At 44.3% G+C, this 22,581-nt stretch overlaps 1 protein-coding gene across 1 annotated transcript in view; it reads right to left on the bottom strand.

Annotated features, from left to right (window-relative positions):
• Positions 1 to 22,247, bottom strand: part of HECW2 (HECT, C2 and WW domain containing E3 ubiquitin protein ligase 2) — a 264,692-nt gene extending 242,445 nt beyond the window's left edge. Inside the window, exon 1 of the mRNA XM_054972580.1 lies at positions 22,195 to 22,247. The gene's annotated coding sequence lies outside the window, so the exon portion shown is untranslated. The remainder of the gene's footprint in view (positions 1 to 22,194) is intronic.
• Between the last annotated feature and the right edge of the window lie 334 nt (positions 22,248 to 22,581).

The following is a 22,581-nucleotide window of genomic DNA, read 5'->3' as shown; positions in this document are numbered from 1 at the left end:
CAAGAATTCTGTCTCCCACTTCTGGATCCATTTCCCAATGAAACTTCATTTTTTTGCCACTTCAGTCCTCACATCACTGTGTGCTTTGCAGCCTGCACTGCAACAGATAATGCTTCCATAAACTATCAAGGAACATTTCATCAACCGCTGCATGAATTGTCCTTCACATTTCTACAGAAGAAACCAGGTTCAGACGGGTAGTCATGCTGGTCTGCTGTAGAAGGGCAAGATTTGAGTCCAGTAACTCCTTAAAGAACAACAAGATTTCCAAGGAATAAGCTTACAAGAGTCAACGCTCCCTTCATCAGATACAGGCACAAAAGAAAGCAGTGTACGATGCCACAACATTTGACACAAGATACATTCCAGCCGCAAATCCAAAACCAATTCTTCATGCGTTCCTTAATGTGTGAGGAAAAGTTTACCTTCTTTCCACAGACCCTGTAACTACGCAACTCCTTCCATCCGCAGATTTAGCCGATAAGCCCACACTTAACCATTTTTCACAGCACAAAGTGAAACTCAGTATTTCATAAAAAGCTCTCCAGTACTCACAAAAGACAAAAGGGCGACCTCATGACCCTTATCTGCGTGCCCAAGAGTAAAAATGAAAAAATAAATGTGCAAGAAGAAAAGAGCAACCCCTCACAAGTGAATCAAGTCACAGCAATGGAATCCATCATTCAAATTATTGTAACACAACTTACATTTTATACTTAACCTCACAAAAATAAACATTGAAAATGGGCTCTGGTTGAAAATTCTATTTGCCACAGAAGCTAATGGGTGTCTTTATTAAAAACTTGACTTATATGTCACTGCACGGAAGAAATTAAAGGAGACTAGACTTCAGTTGTTGGGACTTAACAGCATGGGAAGGTTAGCAGCACGCTGTTCGGTGAATGAACACTTATATAATTTGGATTTTTTTAGTACTGTGCAGAAAGTTCCTGGGGTATGCTCTCCTTTATATCTCGGATTATCCTATCCAAAAGTGCCTTTACCATACTTAATTTTTTTTAACCATTGCCCAATACAGGAAGAGAGCATTTATGCTTGCAAGACTAAATTCTATTGCTTCTCAAGTTATGCAAGGTCGAATACAAAAGATTCCATATTCTGATGGACTTTGCTACTGGACAGATAGAAACTTTGCAGTATTGTTTACGGGAATGTAACGTTTCTGTGGCATAAGAGATGTGTAGATTACTCCTATTTTCTGTGACAACGAAGGGCTGGCCTTACCAGACAAGGTAAAAATACTTTTGGAAGGTAACACGGGCTGTAGCCAATTTTTTTCCTTATGTTTTTAAATTCAAAGGATTTTAAGTGTGGTAATGTCAGGACTTTCAAAAATTATTTTTTATATTTTTATTTCTGTAGTATTTAGTGTGGCATTGCTCAAGGCCGGTTGGCCAAACGAGTAGTATCATTCAAGTAAAGTATTGTTATATTTGAATGAAAATGCAAATTCTCAGAACAACATTTTAGAAATCAAAAACAAACTTCTTACACTTTGATTGTTCTTATGAACAACAATAGAAGCCGGCCGGAGTCTCAGAATTTCATTGGCATGTAGCATGGTTCTCTTTGCCACCCTTACTTACCATGTCTAAGGGCACAAATTAGACAATTTGAAGTCCCCGCTCTGTCTTGTACAACAAAAAACAGAACCCCCCATTTGGAAACCTACACAGGATTGAGGACAAACAATCCAAACACATGTGGGCCTCTTTATGAAATTTTGTTGGCTTGGTATATTGAACAGAAGCTCTTCATGTAACAGGCTCTCTTGCCTGAATCTTAACTAAGCCTCCCCTATTCCAAAGGAAAAAAAATATCTTTTCTCTTGGACATCTTTCACCAATTAGTTCAAGACCTGTCAAGCAACTACTCTTTGAAAAATTTGCTTATCAGTACACTTATTTATAAAGGGTTATTTATTGCTTGGCCACTTCTCATCAAAGTACACAGATACCTGTTCAAGTTTTTTCTTTTATTGAAAATACACCATAGTTTTTTAAATTAAGCAAGTAATTAAAGGGCAAAGGTAGTCCCCTGTGGAAGCACCAAGTCATTACTGACCCATAGGGGGCCGTCGCATCGTGATGTTTCCTGGTAGACTTTTGTTACAGGATGGTTTGCCATTGCCTTCCCCAGTCATCTACACTTTACCCCCAGGAAACTGGGTACTCATTTTACCAACCTTGGAAGGATGGAAGGCTGAGTTAACACTGTGCCGGGCATCTGAACCCGGCTTCCGCCAGGATTGAACTCAGGTTGTGAGCAGAGCTTGGGCTGCAGTACTGCCACTTACCACTCTGTGCCATGGGGCTCTAATTAAAAGGTGTATGATTATTAATATAAATCCTACAAAAGCAGAACACAGAAAGGCAGTAAGAAATAAGTTTGCTAACATTTCCTAATAAATTCTAAGTTTAAAACAAAGTTTCTATGAAATGCATTAAGATTCTCATAGCATACTATGCAAAGATAAATTTCTCACCTAAGTTCTCATATCTTCCAATCTGAACTCTAACCCCTTATCTAGATTTGCATGTTTTACAGGTTATCTTATACAAATCTTTTCATGTAATAGCATAAACAAACTATGATTGATTTAATGCTTCACTGAATATTCATTATTGTGTAACCTTCTAATTAGCCAAAAAATGGCATTATAGTCATGGTTGTTGTGGGTTTTCCAGGCTGTATTGCCGTGGTCTTGGCATTGTAGTTCCTGACGTTTCGCCAGCAGCTATGGCTGGCATCTTCAGAGGTGTAGCACCAAAAGACAGAGATCTCTCAGTGTCACAGTGTGGAAAAGATGTTGGCAGGTCATTCCTGTTCTTTCAACAGGAAAGAAGAAACCTTAAGAATGAACAGAGCATGGTTTCCAGTTCTGAAAAACACCAGGCTAACAAAACACTCTACACCCGACAATAGCCCTGCAGAGAAGATTAGCACATCAAGCACCAATCCATATGCAAAAGAACCTCCTCAGGATACAGTGAAGCCTCCTGCCATTAGCATTCCACACCCTGGGAAACTCTTACAGGATGACTCAGCTCAACCCCACCCCTCCTGAGTAGATATAAAAGACCTGCCAACATCTTTTCCACACTGTGACACTGAGAGATCTCTGTCTTTTGGTGCTACACCTCTGAAGATGCCAGCCACAGCTGCTGGCGAAACGTCAGGAACTACAATGCCAAGACCACAGCAATACAGCCCAGAAAACCCACAACAACCATCATTCTCCGGCCGTGAAAGCTTTCGACAATGTATCGACATTATAGTCAACTTGTGAAAAAAGGTACAAGTCTATGAAAGATGGCAGAAAGAGTTAAGATACTAGATCACCATTGGTCCAATCTCTGATAAAGGAACATTAATCTAGATAGAGTCCACTACTTTTAATTAGCTGTCAAGCAATTAAAGCACACCTGTTTTGGTTACCTAATACTCTGAAAAAACTGACTGTTAATGCAAAGTTTAAACATTCACCCAGAATATAAGCCATTACTATGTATTGGTTTAGTATTGATTAGAATGTGCTTTGATCTATAGTATTGCAACAGTCATAGAGTTTACATGGAATTATTGTGCCTCAGATGTTTATAATCTGAAATAAACATGGAAGCTTCCTATGCCATAAGGTGAAGAAAAGCTGGTGCCACATACCATTCCTACAAAAGGTAATGAATGGAATACTGGAGGGAAAAGGATTGCCTGAAACGTGGAATGAAGCAAATATAACACTGATACCAAAGGAAGAACAAGACTTACTCAATGTGAAAAATTATCAACCAATATCCTTAATAAATAATGATTACAAAATTTTTGCTAAGATATTAGCAGAGAGATTAAAAGGTTGGTTGATAGAGTTTGTCAGGGCTTGCAGCAGTCACTGCTGGGCAGGGCGCTGCACGGTCTGCTCCTGACATCAAAGGGGGGCCAGGGATTCTGCAGGACCCTGCTCTGTGGAAGGAGGGGCAGTATACATCACCCATACTCCCTCTCAATCCACTCACTGGCCTGCTCAACCTGTGCCACTCACCCTCTTTGGTCTCTGCCATCTCCTCCTCCTTCATCCACTCTCCTCCTAGCCTTTGCTCTCACACTGCTCTGCTTCCACACCATCACTCCTTACTCACACCCCAGAGCTTGTCCCAGCCAGCTTTTATAGGGCCTTCTCTCAGCACCCCACCCTCCTTGCAGGTACTGCCTGCCAGGACACACCCCTCCTTGGCCTCCCAGCATTGGCCTAGGCTGTCTCAAGCTGCTGCAGCTGGGGTAGCTGGCTGGGCTGCCTGGATCAGCAACAGCTGCGTTAACTTGGCTGGCTGCCAGGCCTCTCTGGCTGAGCTGATTACTGAAGGTCGGCCCAGCTGTGGCCCCTTGGCTGGCTGCCCGGCTCTTCCCACAGAATACCTTCAGCAGCTCCATCTGGAGGGGCTTGGTTGTGAGCATCTCCTGAGCCAGGCTGCTGTCTTCAAGCTGAGGTGGAGACTGGGGCGTGGCTCTGAGCTGCTGTGGCTGCTTCCCTTCCCAGCCAGGTAAGAGCTCTGTTTGGGCTGCTGCTGGGCCCCTATTCCCCCTGCCTTGGCCCTTTTCCTCTGGCCTGCTTAGCTCCCTCTTCTCCCCCTGGAGGGTGGGGCTAGCTGGTCTCTCCCTGCTCCCTCCAGCCCTCTGAGGCTTTGGCCTTTCGCCTCTTCCCCCTGGAGTAGGCAGGTCCTGGACCTGGTTGCTGGCTGGGGCGGCAGGGCCGCTGCCTCCCGGTTGCCTCCCACTGCTCTGTCCTGGCAAGTCTGGGGGCTGGGGCTCAGACCCCGGACAGAGTTTATTGAGGAAGAACAAGCAGGCTTTTTGCCAGATAGACAAATTAAAGACAACTTGAGAGTGGTGTTAAATGCAATAGAATACTATGAAAAACATCCGGAGAAGGAGGCTGGCTTCTTTTTTGTGGACGCAGAGAAGGCTTTTGATAATTTGATTTGGGACTTTATGTTTGCAATTATGGAAAAGATGCAGATGGACAAAGAATTTATACAAGCAGTGAAAGCAATATACAAAGACCAATGTGCAGCAATTCTGGTAAATAATGAGTTAACAAAAAAATTGGACATAAGAAAAGGAACAAGACCATTGTTGTTTGTAATGGTACTAGAAATTTTACTAAGGCAGATACGGGAAGATGAAAATATAAGAGGTATGAAAATTAAAGGCTTCTCATATAAAGTAAGAGCATTTGCTGAAGATGTGATGGTTATAATTGAGAATCCAATTCAAAATATGCCAAAGTTGTTAAACAAGATAAAAGAATTTGGGGATCTTGCCGGGTTCTACATTAACAGAAGTAAATCTAAATTGCTATGTAAAAATATGACTAAGCAAAAGCAGCAAGAACTAATGGAGATAACAAACTGTGAGGTGGTACACAAAGTAAAGTATCTGGGGATTGAACTCACTGCTAAGAATATTGATCTGTTCAAGAATAACTATGATAAACTATGGCAACAAATAGATTGAGATATGATGAAATGGAATACATTAAATTTGTCATGGTTAGGTCATATAGCGGTGATTAAAATGAACGTGCTGCCAAGGATGATGTTCTTACTGCAAACAATACCAATAATAAAAGACAAAAAGCAATTTGAAAAATGGCAAAGATATTAAACTTTGTGGGGGCAGGCAAGAAACCGAGAGTGAAAATGGAAGTATTGTACGACGCCAAGGAAAGAGGAGGACTACAATTACCTAACCTGCAATTGTACCATGAAGCAATTTGCTTAGTTTGGTTGAAGGATTGGATGACGTTAAAGAACCGTAAGTTACTAGCTTTGGAAGGTCATAATAAAATATTTGGATGGCATGCGTACTTATGGTATGACAAAGTTCCTGTGCGTTCCCCCTCGAAATGAGCCCTAATTGAGCCTCAACAGGGCAAAGGCTCCAGAATGGGAGCCAGTCTGGCACACCAGAGGCAGTGGAGGGCTGTGAGAGAATCTATCCCCTCTGGAGCAATCTCCACCGGCTTCGTCATTTAAAACTAAGCTTCCCAGCTAACAGTGCATCTTCCAACATGTGAAGAACATGCATCAGAAGTCTTATGTAGAGAGACTCAAAGAGGGAAAGGACTGGAAAATCCATAGCATCAAATTAGTAAATGATTCAACACATTGGGCTTATATTTCATATGCGTCCACACCAGCGTTCTTCCCCAAAACTTTTAACAGGAAGAAATAAAAGGGCAAGACTCAAGACAATGAAAGGAAGGGAAGATCTTGGAAAGTCTTTCTGCCGTAGTCAGGTGTCAGGTACCTTGCTTAGGGTTTTGCTACCAAGAGGATTATTCACCAACCTGGGTTGTAGACAAGTATGGAGGACTGACTCACTCTAGGCTAAAAAAATTTCAAAATTCAGACGTTAATTTACAACATGGTACTTTCCATTTTAAATAATGCAGAAGGGCTCTTGGGCCATGGCTTTTAGTGTGGTGCATGCAGCTGGGGCCCAGTCATTGGACATACGAGGGGAAGAAGACCCCCCACTATAGAAGATCTCCCCTCCCCCCATTACAGAAGAGGGAGATCTAGAGATCACAAACTCTAGTACAGAAACCATCAATTCTTGGACAAAGCTAACATCACTACATTATGACTGCAGGCCTGGAGTGTCATATGGTTTCTTTGTGCTCACTAGCATGTTAAATATAAGGTACTTTGGCCATATGTTTGTAGTTGTGGGGGCAATCTTTACCTGGAGTAGGATGTATGGTGAATGTATGATTCCAGTGCATGTGGGAGCTGTAGAGGTGGGAACTGAGGGCAAGAGATCTCCCAACCCCAACAGGAATCTGGTAATCCTACCTCCATGGCAGACTAGGGATCTCCCACTCTAGATCTCCCAGATTCTAACTACTACACCATACTGGCTTTCCAACAGGTTAATAGTTACACAATCAGTTACATCATCAGCCTGCCATGTTTTAACTTGTGGAGGCCTGGTCTAAAACCACACAGCTCTGGATACCGTTCCTGTTAATTTATTACCTCAAATAAAGTCACAATCAAGAGGCATTTCTGTGACAGCTGGCAAGAAATTTATTATCCCCAGTCAGCTGAAGTAAAAATTATTGAGTGAGAGTCACCTTAAATGCCCTTCAATGCTTTTAGCTTTAGCAAGTACCAAATCATTTCCCACAGCTAAAGACATGAAAAAGACGGTTAGTCACTCCACATAAATAACTTTATTATTCAAAGGTAACAGATGCTCAATACTTGAAGGTTGAGCAGAACCTTATATACTGACAATTCGGCAGTTAACACTTTTCAGTCAAGCTGCCGTATCAATGCCATATAGCAGTCAGCTTGAAAACGATGGTTTTGGTGGGGTAAAGTGTTGTTACAATGCAAAAGCCACTTTTTTGGGAAGTTATTCCCCGGAGAACATTCTGATTAAACAGTTTGTGCCTAAAACCAGGGCTCATTTTGAGGGGGAACGCACAGGAACACAGTTCCAGCAGTTCCCCAAAGAGGTCACATGTCAGGTGGCCCCACCCACCTGACTCTCAGACATTTTGGGCCCGTTTCAGCCTGGATTGGGGCCAAAACAGCCTGAATCGGGCCTGTGACGGGTGGTGGATCACTCTCCCACTCAGCAGTGGCCCAATCCTGACCATTTGGGGCCCCTTTTCTGCCATTTTTCAGCCCTTTTTTGCCATTTTGGGCCCAATTTCGACCCTGAATGGCCTGGATTGGGTCTAAAACAGCCAGGATAGGCGATGTCAGGGGGTGTGGCATATGCCAATCAGTTGTGCCAATGACATACTTCCAGTGATGGCAAGGGGCGTGGCATATGCTAATGAGTTATGCTAATGAAATATGCTAATGAGTTCCTCCAGCTCTTTTTCTACGAAATGACCCCTGCCTAAAACTACGACCACATTCCACTCAGAATCTATGATCTTTTGCAATAGTTTCAGGTATGTCTGTATCAGTGAATTTCCTGAGGAAAGAGTCCCAGGAGTTAATTACACATGAATGTATGACAGTAAACAAGTACCACACACAGAACTTTCTGATCATGACCAACGCAATGGACATATATACAGTTTAGAGTTGTCAACTCTGCTAAGCCTGGCCCTTTAAATAAATAGCCTTCTTGTCCAAACCAAGCATCATGAAATGCTCAGTCATCTACAAAACAGCAAATTCTCACAGCCACTTTCACCTCTGATACTTTTACCGTTTCCTATAGACACAAGGCTCCTCTCTCTTCTAAAGGAACCACAGTCTTAGCTTCTTGCACCACCATTTCAGCTTTACCTGTTGGGATGAGTTAACTTCCCTTGTCAGACCACAAATACATTTACCTATATAAACATCCACATGCAGTGATAATAATACACAACAGAGATTTAAAATACAATGGCTGGTGTCGTAATGCTTCTACCTAGATCTATATTACAGCTCAATTAGGAGTATTGTGAACAGTTCTAGCTGCTATATCCCAAAAAGGATACTGCAGAACTTGGAAAACTGCAAAAGACAAAATGGATGAATAACGGGAGCATCCTTTAAATGCTAAAGTCTGGTTCGTTTCTGGTTAGAAAAAAAGAATACTAACAAGAAACATGATAGATGATTGTAAAATTATGCATGGCATGGAGATAGTCCACAGAGAGCTTTCTCTCCCTCTCCTATAACAGAGGGATAGGCAGCCAATTAAGTTTATTTACTTTATTTATAAATCGCTTTTCTCACTGAGACTTAAGGAGGATCACAGAACAAATGCAATGATGCATCTTAAAACAATGAACTAGGATTACAAAATTAGCAGACAATGTTGACGGGCAATAAATTCTGGTTGATGGGCAAGAAATTCAGGACAGACAAAAATAAATACTTCTTTACTCAAAAAGTAATTAAATTGTGGAATTCAGTGCTGGTGGATGGAATGATGGCCACAGATGACTTTCAAAGGGAGTTAGATTCATGGAGGGGTCCATTAATGGCTACTATCAGAAGGTATCAATAATCCCATATACGGTAATCAAGTACAGAAAAAAGAGACGTACATGCATCCTCTACCGGCTCCTAGGATATAACTATGCCATGAGGGAAATGGTACACTCTATCAGCACATAAACAGGAAATGTAGCTGCATAATCCTGGGCCCCAATATCTGTCACAGTCCATGTGCTGTGGATATCCCAAGGGAAGCAATCCCACACTCCTCATTAGAGGTTCCCCCTCCCAAATTCTGAAAGCCGATAAGGAGCAGGAAGGGGCAAGTCCTTCAACCAGCACAAAGATCCTTTGATAAGCCCTCCAGCCACGTTTTCCTCCTTTCCCTTTGGCCACACCGGGTACAGCTCCGCTGTAGCCAGATCCTCCATCTAGACATCGTGTTTTTGCCTCGCAAAGCTGGCACAAAGAAAAAGAGGGAAAATTTGGCATATACACCACACCCAAGGCTAGGGAGAACGCAGAGCTTCCCACACAGTGGCCTTCCAGACAAGCTTCATATAGTGTCTTGCCCAAGAAAACCACAGGCACAAAGTAAGGAAACCCTTTTCAGGAAAAGGACATCAGATTAATGCTCTAAGAAAATAGCAAGAATGTTGATCTGGCAGAGAATACTGACTAGACCCTTGTAGTTCAAACCCTCAAATGTCAAGAGCTGCTTAGCCACAGTGAATGGAAAACCTGACCAAGTCATGTTAGGCTGTTCAGACAAAATATGAAGCCGTATTTTTTTTTCTTCCCTAGATCAGTCTCCCAGTCTGTCTTCCCCTCTCCAAGCTGGCCGCACAGACTGCCCCAAATTGTCCAAAGCAACCTATCTTAGGAGAGAGTTTCCAAGACAAACTGCTTTTTAGCCAATCAGTGTTGCCTACCCTCGCCAGCAGCAAAATCAGCAGTCTGCTAGTTCAAATCCCACTACTGCCCTGAGCTCAGCAGGTGGTTTTGGGCCAGCCACTCCTCTCAGCCCCAGCTTCCCAGCTGTATTGTTAGAATAATAACAACACTAACTTGTTCACCGCTCTGGGTGAGGCACTCATCTGTCTAGAAGAGCGGTATATAAGAGCAGTTGTTATTATTATTATTATTATTATTATCCAATATCCTTTTCTATTACACAATTTTAACAATTTTAAAGTTGACAAAGAGGAAATGGAAAGTGTTCAAGATTTTCTATTCCTTGGGTCAATCATCAACCAAAAGGGAGACTGCAATGAAGATCTCAGAAGAAGACTGAGGCTTGGAAGAGCAGCTGTGAGGGGGCTAGATCATACTTTGGTCATGTCATGAGAAGACAAGATTCTCTGGAAAAGTAACTAATGCTAGGAAGAGTGAAAGGCAGTAGGAAAAGAGGAAGACCTAAAACGAGATGGCTTGACTCAAAGAAGCCACATCCTCCAGTTTGCAGTATCTGAGCAAGTATGTTAATGATAGGATGTTTTGGAGGTCTTTCATTCATAGGGTCACCGTAGGTCAGAGGCAGGGCTCATTTTGAGGGGGAACGTGCAGGAACGCAGTTCCGCAAAGAGGTCACATGTCAGGTGGCCCCACCCACCTGACTCTCGGCCATTTTGGCCCATTTTGGCCTGGATTGGGGCCAAAACAGCCCGGATCGGGCCTCTGACGGGTGGTAGATCACTCTCCCACTCAGCAGTGGCCTGATCCTGACCATTTTGGGCCCCTTTTTGGCCATTTTCAGCCCCTTTTTGCTATTTTGGGCCCAATTTCGGCCCTGAATGGCCAGGATTGAGTCCAAAACAGCCAGGATAGGTGATGTCAGGGGTGTGACATATGAAAATCAGTTAAGCTAATGACACTTCCAATGATGTCAAGGGGTGTGGCATATGCTAATGAGTTATGCTAATGAGTCCCTCCAGCTCTTTTTTTACAAAATGACACCTGGTCAGAGGCAACTTGACGGCACATAACACACACACACACACTCATTCCTTTTCTATACAATCCCTTTCACATTATAAGCAAAAAAATAGTATGTAATATTATGAACATATCTGAAATTGTAATAACTCAACCTGGAAATGCCACACTATGAAAACACATATAAAGTAAGACAGTTCATTATTTTAATTTTCAATCTTCCCTAAACAAACAAAAAGGAGTTTTGGAGCACCGTAAAAACTAACAGATGACTTGAGGCATAAGCATCCGTGGACTACAGCCTACTTCATCAGAAGGTTCAATAGTAGAACATCTGATCTGCATACAGAAGGTCTCAGGTTCAATCCTTGGCATCTCCAATGAAATAAATCTGGTAGTAGGTGAAGTGAAAGAACTCTGAGACCTGAGGAGCTGCTGCCAATCAAAGCAGACAATACTGACCCAAGGGTCTGACTCAGTGGAAGGCAGATTGATGTCTGTTTGTATTTTATTCCTTCAGGGCCCTTTTTTGCATTATGTTCAGCTGCGCGAGAGATGCTGAAACATGAACACCTAGCAACGACAGAAGTGAAAAATGTCGACACCGCAATTCCTTTCACAGCATCTCTGAGAGGGGAGGCACTGGTGAGGAAAAGCCATACGTTGGATCCCAGCTATATTACCAAACATTACATGTAGAAGCCATAATTCAGAAATTCCCAAACCACAGATGATATATAAAAGAGCTTTTGTAGCACATTTTGCCAGGTAGTGTATGGATTAAGAGTTCATGTGCCACATCCCCAGAATTATTAATTTATTTAATAACATTATGCTGCCCTTCAGGACAACTTAACACCCACTCAGAGCGGTTTACCCAGTATTATTATCCCCACAACAACAATCACCCCATGAGGTTGGTGGGGCTGAGAGAGCTCTGACAAAGCTGTGACTCACCCAAGGTCACCCAGCTGGCTTCCAGTGGAGGAGTGGAGAATCAAATCTAGTTCTCCAGATTAGAGTCCCATCGCTCTTAATCACTACATCAAACTGGCACTCATTAATCTTCATTTCTCCTAAACGGGGACCCAAAGTGGCTTACAATATTCTCCCCTTTTCCATTTTATCCTCACAACAACCCTGTAAAGTAGGCTGAGTCTGTGTGAATGGGCCATGGTCACCCAAACAAGCTTCTCATGGCAGAGTGGGGATTTGAACCTGGAGCCTCCGAGATCCTATTCCGGCTCTCTAACTACTATGCTTGCTCCCCTTCGGGATTTAAAGAACATCTTAAGTCATCATAACCTTCCAAAAGACTGCACTAGAGCTATTTCAAATGTGGAATTTTTGTTGTCATTATAAGGAACTCTAAGATAATATAAAACTTTGTGAAAGTTAGTTTACTTTTTTAAAAAATGAGACTCAATCACTATCAGATTTTAACTGTATAAAACATGCAATGTGAAATCTATTCTTCTTTCAAAGGGCTGATGGGGCAGCTCATAGCCTGGCAGGCAGCCAGCCAAAAGTCAATGGACCTCTTAAAAGGCATTCTTCATCCTATGACTTATTTTCCTGGTTGCTCATTAATCTTTTAATGATTTTAACTATTTATATGCCACCCATCAACTCTCAGGGACCTGGGGCAGTGGACAAAATAAGATCTTGAATATTTTTAATTGTACAGCTCTGACCATCATCATAACCCACCTAAAAATCAGTTCCAGGAAAAAAAACCCACCAAGTTTAAAAGGCTCTAAAGAAATTTATTTGTTCAGAAAAAATTTATGCCACCATTCCAGCGATCTGCATGAGGCATCTTACAAAATAAATAGTAATAATAAAACAAAACGTTAAAAGATGTGAATTAAAATTCTGTATTAGAAAGTCACCCAGCATAAAGACATAGGCCATGTTTCCAGACTAAAAAAGTGTTAAAATTGGGAGAACAGAAATGTTTTGGCCTGGTGCCTAAAAGAAAGCAACATCAGCTGTAGGGTTGCCAGTCCCAGGTTGGGAAATTCCTGGAAATTTAGGGGTGAAGATGGAGAAGCCAGGATTTAGGGCGGGGAGGGATGTCAGCATGGTATAATGATAGAATCCACTCTCCAAAGTAGCAATTTTCTCCAGGGGAACTGATCTTTATAGTCTGGAGATCAGCTGTAATTTCAGGTGATCTTCTGACCTCACCTGGAGGTTGGCAACCCTACGTAGGTGCCTGGCAAGTTCAAGGGGGAAAGCATTCTGTAAGTGAGGTGCCACTACTGAAAAAGTCCTGTTTCCACAAAGAGCACAACTTATAAGGTAGATCTTAACTATCATTAAGGTAATTTAAGCACCAGAGAAAAGCAAGTCTAAGCCAGCCAGATGTTTATTTAATACAAATAGCTGTAAAAATTGATTTATGGCAGGGGTTTTTTTTTGCAAATGATGTCAAATTGCACCAAAACAACAGATTATTTGCTATTGCATCACCTATATTTTTAAAAGGGGGGACTGGACAGCTAAAAGTCCTGCCAGAAAGCAATAAAGATTAATATGCTAGCCATTAATTGAGAATGCATGCATAGTCGAGAATCCAGGGTGAAAATGGCATCACTAGATTATAAAGATATACAGATTATCAGGGCTTTTTTTCTGGGAAAAGAGGTGGTGGAACTCGGTGGGTTGCCAGCACAGGGGGCAACTCTTGGCAGGAGGTAGTGCCTCTGGTACCACGTGTGCACGCAAAGTGCACACATGCTCCCAGGGCCAATGATACCACTTTGGGTCAGCTGGAACAAGGGGGAGAGTTTTTAAAGTTTAAATTGCCCTCGGTGAAAACAGTGACATGGCTGGTGGCCCCGCCCCCTTATCTCTAGACAGAGCAGGGTTTAGACTGCCCTCTGCGCTGCTTTGGCGCGGAGGACAATCTAAACTCCCCTGTGTCTGGAGATCAGGGGGCGGGGCCACCAGCCATGTGAACCTTTTCAAGAGGTGCCCGAACTCCATCCCATCATTTTCCAGCTGAAAAAAAGCCCTGCAGATTATCCCTTTTCACGTTTTAATTATACAGGAAAGGCGGGAGCTGACTACAGAATTATGAAGATGCAAAGTAAAGGCTGGTCAAGTATTCTTAACTCTGATTGCCAGTCTTTCTCCCCGGTTTCAGGCAGGTAAAAGATCTTTCTACAGATACCACGAGTCAGGAGGAGACACCACAAAAGGGTCTTTAAAGTTCTATGTAAAGTTTAAATTTTTCTGAACGGTTCAACCTCTAAATTATGTACCACTCATCTAGAGGGCACTCTCCACTACACCATCTTAGTGCTATTATAAATATAAATATAAATTAGTGAAACTAGCACGAAATGATACTGCTTTGGCAAACGGTTCCTATGTACAATTTATACAAATTTAAAATACTGGCACAAGCAAATTTTGCGGGAGTGCCATCGTTTTTAATTGCAGTAATCTCTGGCCATCTACACTTACATTTCATTGTTGAAAGCAGGAGTTTTACAATGGCAAAATAAGGAATTCTTGGAGTAAGTTCTAGTAAATTTCATTCAATTGCATTTTCTGTAGAATTAGCATTTTAAGTCATTAAGGAGAGTATTTCAATGCAATTCGATGCATTCAGACCGTAATCCCACTTTTTCAGTGGAACTTGCTTCCAAGTAGCTGTGACTAATAATTCAGTCTTAGGCAGGGCTTTTTTTCTGGGAAAAGAGGTGGCGGAACTCAGTGGGTTGCCCTCGGAGAAAATGGTCACATGGCTAGTGGCCCCACCCCCTGATCTCCAGACAGAGGGGAGTTGAGATTGCCCTCCGTAGCGACGCGGAGGGCAATCTAAACTCCCCTCTGTCTGACGATCAGGGGGCGGGGCCACCAGCCATGTGACCATTTTCAAGAGGTGCCGGAACTCCGTCCCACCGTGTTCCATCTGAAAAAAAGCCCTGGTCTTAGGCTTTAAAGACAGTTATACTGTGTATACTTTACAAGGGAATAAATCTGATTCAGTGGGACTTACTCCTGAGTCTCAGAGGACTACCATATTAGCCTGCTGCAGCAAAACACAAACAGGAGTTGTGCGGCACCTTAAAGCAATGGTACTCACTCAGTAGCTCAGGAGCCACATATAGCTCTCTGACATGTCACTTACGACTCTTCTGAACACACTTCTCAAATGTGGCACCTGCCCCGTGTTCCAGGAAAGTGGGCAAGGCCCTTGCACAGCACGGCTTGTGCTTGGCAGTTGGTTTCCACCTTGAAGTAGCCACCACTGGAAAAACAGGTAAGCTGTGAGCTTCCCTGTGGGGCAGTCCTCGTGCCAGAAATGGAGGTAAATGTGGCTCTTTTGGTTGACGGTAATCACAAATATGGCTCTCTGAGCTGTGTAGTGAGTACCACTGCCTTAAAGACTAACAGAACTTTATTCCAGCAGCATCAGCGTCCATGGACCACTTCTTCCAAGGCAATGAGAGCCAGTTTGGTGTAGTGGTTAAGAGCGAATATAATAACAGTCCCCAATACACACTAAACAAAGGAGGAAATTCCTAAGAGACCACTAATACAATAATGAAAATTGTCTCAGTATAAATAAATACAATTTATAGGTCACACCAAGTGTAGCAATATTTTGGTCAAAACATGCGTAATAATGTAATATCCTTCTACTACAATTGAGCAATGGTTTGTTCATATCACAACCAGAGCCTGTGGAGGAATCACATTACTAGTCAATTATCACAATTATCACAATGTCCCTTTCAGGTAAGTATCAATCATCTGTTGATTTCAATAACTGTCTCTTGTCACAATTGGCAACGGATGCGCCAGATCTTTAGACAGCCCGTTTCGCAATTGCTTTTTCAAGCCAAGAATTCTACTGCTCCATTATTCCTGGTCTTTTTATGTGAGGCAATGGTGATTCTCTATGCCAACTGCCCAGGAGATTTGGAAATTTTCCTCCTGGAGCATACTGCCAACTGCCCAGGAGATTTGGGAATTTTTCCTCCTAGAGCATACTCACCCATCAATGGATATCAGCGGAAATCCTGCGTAAAAACAGAAAAACATATCAAAGAGACTGTTGAAATCAACAGATGATTGATACTTACCTGAAAGGGACATTGTGATAATTGACTAGTAATGTGATTTCTCCACAGGCTCTGGTTGTGATATGAACAAACCATTGCTCAATTGTAGTAGAAGGATATTACATTACATAAGTTTTGACCAAAATATTGCTACACTTGGTGTGACCTATAAATTGTATTTATTTATACTGAGACAATTTTCATTATTGTATTGGTGGTCTCTTAGGAATTTCCTCCTTTGTTTAGTGTGTAGTGGTTAAGAGTGGCCGGGCTCTAATCTGAAGAACGGGGTTTGATTCACCACCCCTATGCTTGAAACCAGCCGGGTGACCTTGAGTCAGTCACAGCTCTCCCAGAGCTCTCTCAGCCCTACCCACCTCACAGGGTGATTGTCATGAAGATAATAATAGCACACTTTGTAAACCTCTCTGAATGGGTGTAGTTGCCCTGAAAGGTGGTATATAAATTGAATGCTGTTGTTATTGTTATGAGCTGATCCTCAGTATGCGGACATTTATGTAGACAGCAAGAAAAGCAAAAACAAGCAGGGTCAAGGAGTCATAAAATGCAGGAAGAAAAAAATATAACCATATAAATTCAAACCTTATATAGAGAAATACAACAATCATTCATCGGCTATGCTAAGCTTATTAACACCTCTAATGGATGTTAAGTCTCCTGTTTTCCTAAGATGGTTAACACTTATAGCGTGTAAGAAATCCCAAGCCCCTCTTCAAACCTGGCTGGAGGGGGGGGCGGGGAGAACAGGTCAAAACTTCTTAATGAATCCCAACTTGGCAGATTCATGTTGGAGTCTCCATTTGAAATTCTTTTTGCTGAAGAAAATATTGGGAGTTGTGACTTACCAAGGCCTATGTTTTTATCTCACTCTTTGTACACAGAACTCAGGGCAGTAAACATGCCATCCTCACAATAGCCCTGAGAGGTAGGTTAGGTTAAGGAAGCATGTGAATGGCCCCAACCAGCGAGAGTCATCCCAACAGGACAAGGATGTGAATATAGGTCGAAATGTCCTTCCACAGAACAGTTAATGAGATGCATGGTACTACACTGATGTGGAAACTTCTACACTGTAAAGAGTAAAAGCGTTGATAACATCTGGACTGGTCCCTTTTGATTTTGTCTGAAACAGTTTATGGAAGTGTTTTTGAAGTCATTTGACATTATAAACCAGAATATTGGACTTATGAAAAATATAGTTTCACTATAGTGAAAGGTTATTAAACTGAAAAAAATATTGACATTACAGCTTTACGAAGGAAAGTGTCATTCAAGACCTTGCTCAGAAAAACTGCTGCGCTATGACGCTATTTGTTTCGTTCATTGTTTATTCACTTCATTTATCCCTTGCCTTTCACCTCAACGGGAACTCAAAGCTACTTACAATGTTCCTCCATTTTATCCTAACACCCCTGTGAGACAGGTTAGGCTGTGAGGGTGTGACAGGTTCAAAGTCACTAGTGAGTTCCCATGACAGAGTGGGAATTCGAACCTGGGTCTCCCGGGTCTGAATCCAGTACTCTAACCCCTACACCACACTGTCCACATAGATTTTCTTCTCTTACGAGATCTACTAAACTGAAACTCTTGAGGAGTTCAAATGGATACCATACCAGAATCTGTATAACAAGCCTGAAGGTGTTTGGACTCTGATACAGCTACCCAGATTTGAACGTATCAATAATGAAAGGTTCTTTCTCGCTACAACTATTGTCAAAAACAACAATCTGGAGCAAAGTTTATTGTGGGTTTAAAAGCTTGAAGTTATCACAAGCGTGAAGGTATATAACTACCTGTCTTGCTCCCCATTGCCATTCTTTGAACTTTTCTACAATACTGTACTAAAAGACTTCAATTCTGAATTGAGTGAATTGTCCACATTACATGCTGTTGAACTATTGCTGGAGGAAAATGGTTATATTGTATTATTTGCTCTTATAATATATTTTATGCGTATATTATGATTATTTGTGTATATCTAATAGATCCCTATTAGAGCCAGTCTGGTGTAGTGGTTAAGAGTGTGGGACTCTAATCTGGAGAGCCAGGTTTGATTCCTCACTCCTCCACTTGAAGCCAGCTGGGTGACCTTGGGCTAGTCACAGCTCTTTCAGAGCTCTCTCAGTCCCACCCACCTCACAGGGTGTTTTCTTGTGGGGATAATAATGACATACTTCATAAACCGCTCTGAGTGGGCATTAAGTTGTCCTGAAGGGCAGTATATAAATCGAATGTTGTTGTTGTTATTACCACAAGTGGGGACCCGCAAGGACTTGAGGGGGGCATCTCATTTTCCCCTCCCCCACCATGTCCTCTTTCCTTTCCCTGCCCCCCCACTGCCACTCCCCCTTTCCTGCTTCCTTCTCTCCTCCCCACCCTCCTTTGTCTGCCCCCTCATCTTCATCTTTCCCCCTCCCCCCACCAGTAGCCTCTCCTCTATGGCCAAGTTCTGTGGTGCCAGATGAGCTAGGTCCAGTTATAAGGTGGGGAACACGCAAGGATTTGGGGGGGGGGCACTTCACTTTCCCCTCTATCCTCTTCCCTCCACTATTTCCTTCTTCCCTCCTCTTGGCAGCCTCCATTTGCTCACCTTCTCTCCTTCAAACCCTCTAAACAACTTATCTTTTATCTGCTCCCCATCTTCACCTATATTTCTTAATTTACTTCATTTATATACTACCTTTCTCCACAAAGCAGCTCACATTATTCTCCTTGTCTCCATATTATCCTCACAGCAACCCAGAGAGGTAGGTTAGGCTGTGTGTTACTGAATCAAAGTCACGCATTGAGCTTCCATAGCAGAGTAGTGATTCAAACCTGGGTCTCCTATATCCTTCTTTGAAACTTTAACCACTACAATATGCTGCTGTCAGCCGCTCTTCCTCCCCTCCTCTTGCGCCAGCCCTTTACGCCTCCTCAGCCTGCCGCCGGGTGAGTCATGCAAGTCAAGCCACCCCGTGGTTGCTTCTGGGCCTGACCCCAATGAGTCCTCCCTCAAAAGCCAGAACAGCCCTGCCACCTCCTCCTGCCTTTTCCTGTCAGAAACCAAGCCTGGAATACTGGCCCTAAGATGTTGTGGTTGCCTAGCAACAGTCACAGAGGCGCTCCTTTTATCATTTTGGGGTTGTTGTTTTTTTTAAAAAACATGCATTTTTTAAAATTTCAGATTTTTCTGCAAACCTGGGGCATTTTTTAGGTGAACAGGAAGATCTGTCTTGTACATTCATGTCTCCAATCTCAGGATTTAAGTATGCTCAGAACAGGGCCAATGAGCTATTAGTATGTAAGATTCTTGGTGTGCTGGTGCGGTAGTCTCATGATCTATGCCATGGCAAAAGCAGGGAGGAACTGACTCATGTGAATAAGCAAGACTCTATGGAGTTTGGACAAATTATTTCATCCACGTTCATCACTGATCTTGGAGTTCCATACAACATTATGGCCATTCCAGCAGGGGGGGGGGGGGCGCGGTGGTGGTCATCCACTGGCATTCCTGATGTACACAGCGCTATCCTACACATAGTTACACCCTTCCAGAGTCCATTGAGGTAAATGGACTAATGATGGTGTGACTCTGCTTAAGAATGTACTGTCAGGAACGTTCTCTATGGACAGATTCATACAACAGTATTTACTTTAATGCAAGACTAGGTTTCTTCCCAAGTTATGTCATTTTACATTTGTGTACAAACTTCAGTTACGTCCAGTAAAAATATTATTTGGGTGTATAACTTTTTCAGGGTGGTTTCATTATTTGCATGGTCGCCTATCTTTTGAGTAAATATGGTAGACGGTATCAAGAAAAAAAAATTCGTTAATTCCAATGTTTAATGCAAGCAGAGCAAATCTAAGGCAGATGGGAATGAATTACATGAAAGGCGCACCTAAAATAAACTAAAGAGAAGTAGTTGCTTAAGTAATTAACTACAATATGCCTGTCCACAAAAAGAGAACACACATTCTCTAATTTTCCTTTTAAAAAAATCAAAATTGCAGTTTCCGCTTTACATTTTAGGCCAACTGTTTACCAGGATATAAAATATTAAAATCCCTCTCTAAATTAGACAGGTTGCTCTCTCTCAGCTTCTAGAGGAGAAGTAATTTGTTAAGGATACTGGATGAAACAGCAAATCATCTGAGAGGTCAACAAGAAAACCCTCATCAATTTCAATTACATTATCATTTTGTTTCTAAAATCGGAGTGAGATTAGTGAGGTTTTTTTAAGTAAGCATTTTGTTCAGTTTAGCATCAGGTAAAAAAAATTATTTTATTCACATATTATGCTGCAAGAATTCCCCCTCCCTTAAGATTTTTTATGAAGCACTTCACAATGATGGAAAAGATTTACTGAAACCAGAACAGTCTGGTTCCCTTCACTTAAGGCGTTAAAAGCAGAGCAGGAAAAAAATCATACAGACAAAATGTGTGCACAAACTTCTGAATAAAGCCATTTTTTTCATTCTTGGTAGGTAAATAAGCATTGGCTGTTTTATACAAATGTGTCTCAATGTGGTATTTTTAGTATTTTTACATATTGTCTACAAACAATCAAGTTTACCTTTTAATAATGAAGCAACCCATATACTTATTGGCGGTGGTCACATACATACCATTATGTAACTTCTGCCATCCTATCCAAAACAATGTGTTAGCAACACCCTAAACCTTTTGCTTCTCTTTTGGAGTACCTGCTGCGGTTGGAAGCAATGCCGAAAAGGCCAGAGAAATCATTCACTCTAGCTCCAGACAAGGTAACAAAGGCATCCAAAATCAAAATAAACAATGGCCACTGGTTCCTATCCCCCCAGCTCAAATTAACCAGAGCCAAGTTCCCATACAATATAAAGAGCTGTACCATAAACAGTAGCCTTAATTCCCCCAAATATAAAAAAATGCAAGAAATCAACCATTTAAGAAGCAAACCAAACAAGGAAGACCGTTGACCTAGTAAAAAATAAAACCTGAACGACAGCATGCGATTGTTTGATGTTCAAGACAACATGCCCAAATACTTAGCGCACACCCCATGCACCTATAACCCATGGCTTTCTTTTCCTATGAATCTCTTCCAGATTTGATTACCTGCCACAGGCAACCGTGAAAGCCCAGGGTTTCCTCGGGTTCGGCAGGCGGGCGTGTGGATGGCACGATCCCTGGCAGATCCAGAAAGACAAACAGAGCCCTCCTAAGCGGTCCATCTTTTTACTGAGGGGGCCAGGTTTGGCAGGGGGCACCTCCTGCCGGCAATGCAGCGGTGTCGGCGGATCGCAGCGCCGCCAGCATCAGCCCGAGCCCCGAGGCAACCAGATGCCGGGCAATCCTCAGCCGCCGAGCACCGAAAAGGAACTCCCGGGGCGGGAGAGCGGAGGGGAAGGCGAAGGGGCGGCCGGCGCATCTGGCGCCGCGCATCGCGCAGGGAGTGGGGCGCGTCTCCGCCGCCAGGTGCCACCCAACGGCCTCGGCCCCAGCCGTCCCCCCCCCCCCCCGGCGCGCACTCCGGCCTCCGAGGCTGCGGCGCCCCTTCGGCCAAAGGGAAATTCCGCCGGGATCGTTTCGGCCCGACGGCCCCCCCCCCCTCCCCTCGCCGCTGCGGAAAGGAATGGCTGCGCCCGGCGACGCAAACAAAAGCGGCGCCTCGGCCGCGACCCACCTGAGCGGCTGCGGCAAAGCCCGGCCCGGCGGCGGCGGCGTCTGTCCTCGGGGCGCCTGCCCGACTTCCCCCCGCAGCGGGGCCCTGGAGGGGAGGCAGTTCCCGGCCCCGGGAGGCGAGCGCGCTCGCCGCCCGGGCCTCTCGGCCATGCGCGAAGCAGCCGCGGCTGGGGAGGACGCCCGGGGCAGCAGCCCGCAGGAGGGATGCTCTTCCCTCCCCGCCGCCGCCGCCTGTCAGCCGCTCTCCCTCGCCGCCTCCCGCGCCAGCCCTCGCCGCCTCCTCGGCCTGCCGCCGGGCATCTTCCTGCTGCTGCTCACGGGGGAGGCGGCTGGAGCGTCCCCCGGCCTGGCCCGGCGCGGCGCCCCTTTCCTCGCGCGCCACAGCGCCGGCACCTGAGCGGGGCCGCGTTCCGGGCGGCGTCCAGCCTTCGCGGAGGGCCGCCCTGGGGCGAGAGGCGGCGGCCCCCGCGCTGCACAGCCCGCGCTTGGCCTCGCCTCCCTTCCCCTCAGGCGGGCGGAAAGGGCCCCTCACCTCCGCCGCTCTGCAGAGGCCGGCGCGCAAGTCCCGCGGCGCCTTCCCGCTCGGGGTCTCCCCCTCCGGCTCTGCTCTGTCAAACCTTCCGCGCGCGGGGAGGGACGGAGGGAGCCGCCTTCCCCCCTCCGGAGGCCGGGCGGACCCCGCCCTCTACAGCCGCCGGCGGGCACGGGGAGGCGGCGGGGCCCTCGGCGCGGCAGGCCAGGCGCTCTCCGGGCTCCTGCGGGAGACGTGGGCCGGCGCCTGTTCCGGACCAGGAGCGCGGACCGGACGTGGACCCGCCCACGGCCCTTTCCGTCCACACAGAAGAAATGTATTTGCTTCGTTTTAGGGTTGCCAACTCTGGGTTGGGGGATTCCTGGAGATTTGAGGGTGGGGTTGGGG

The sequence above is a fragment of the Eublepharis macularius genome, chromosome 2 (genome assembly GCF_028583425.1).
Source record: "Eublepharis macularius isolate TG4126 chromosome 2, MPM_Emac_v1.0, whole genome shotgun sequence".
NCBI classification, from domain to species: Eukaryota; Metazoa; Chordata; class Lepidosauria; order Squamata; family Eublepharidae; genus Eublepharis; species Eublepharis macularius.
The sequence above is the reverse complement of the archived record's forward strand: the minus strand, read 5'-3'. Positions and strand labels throughout refer to the sequence as shown.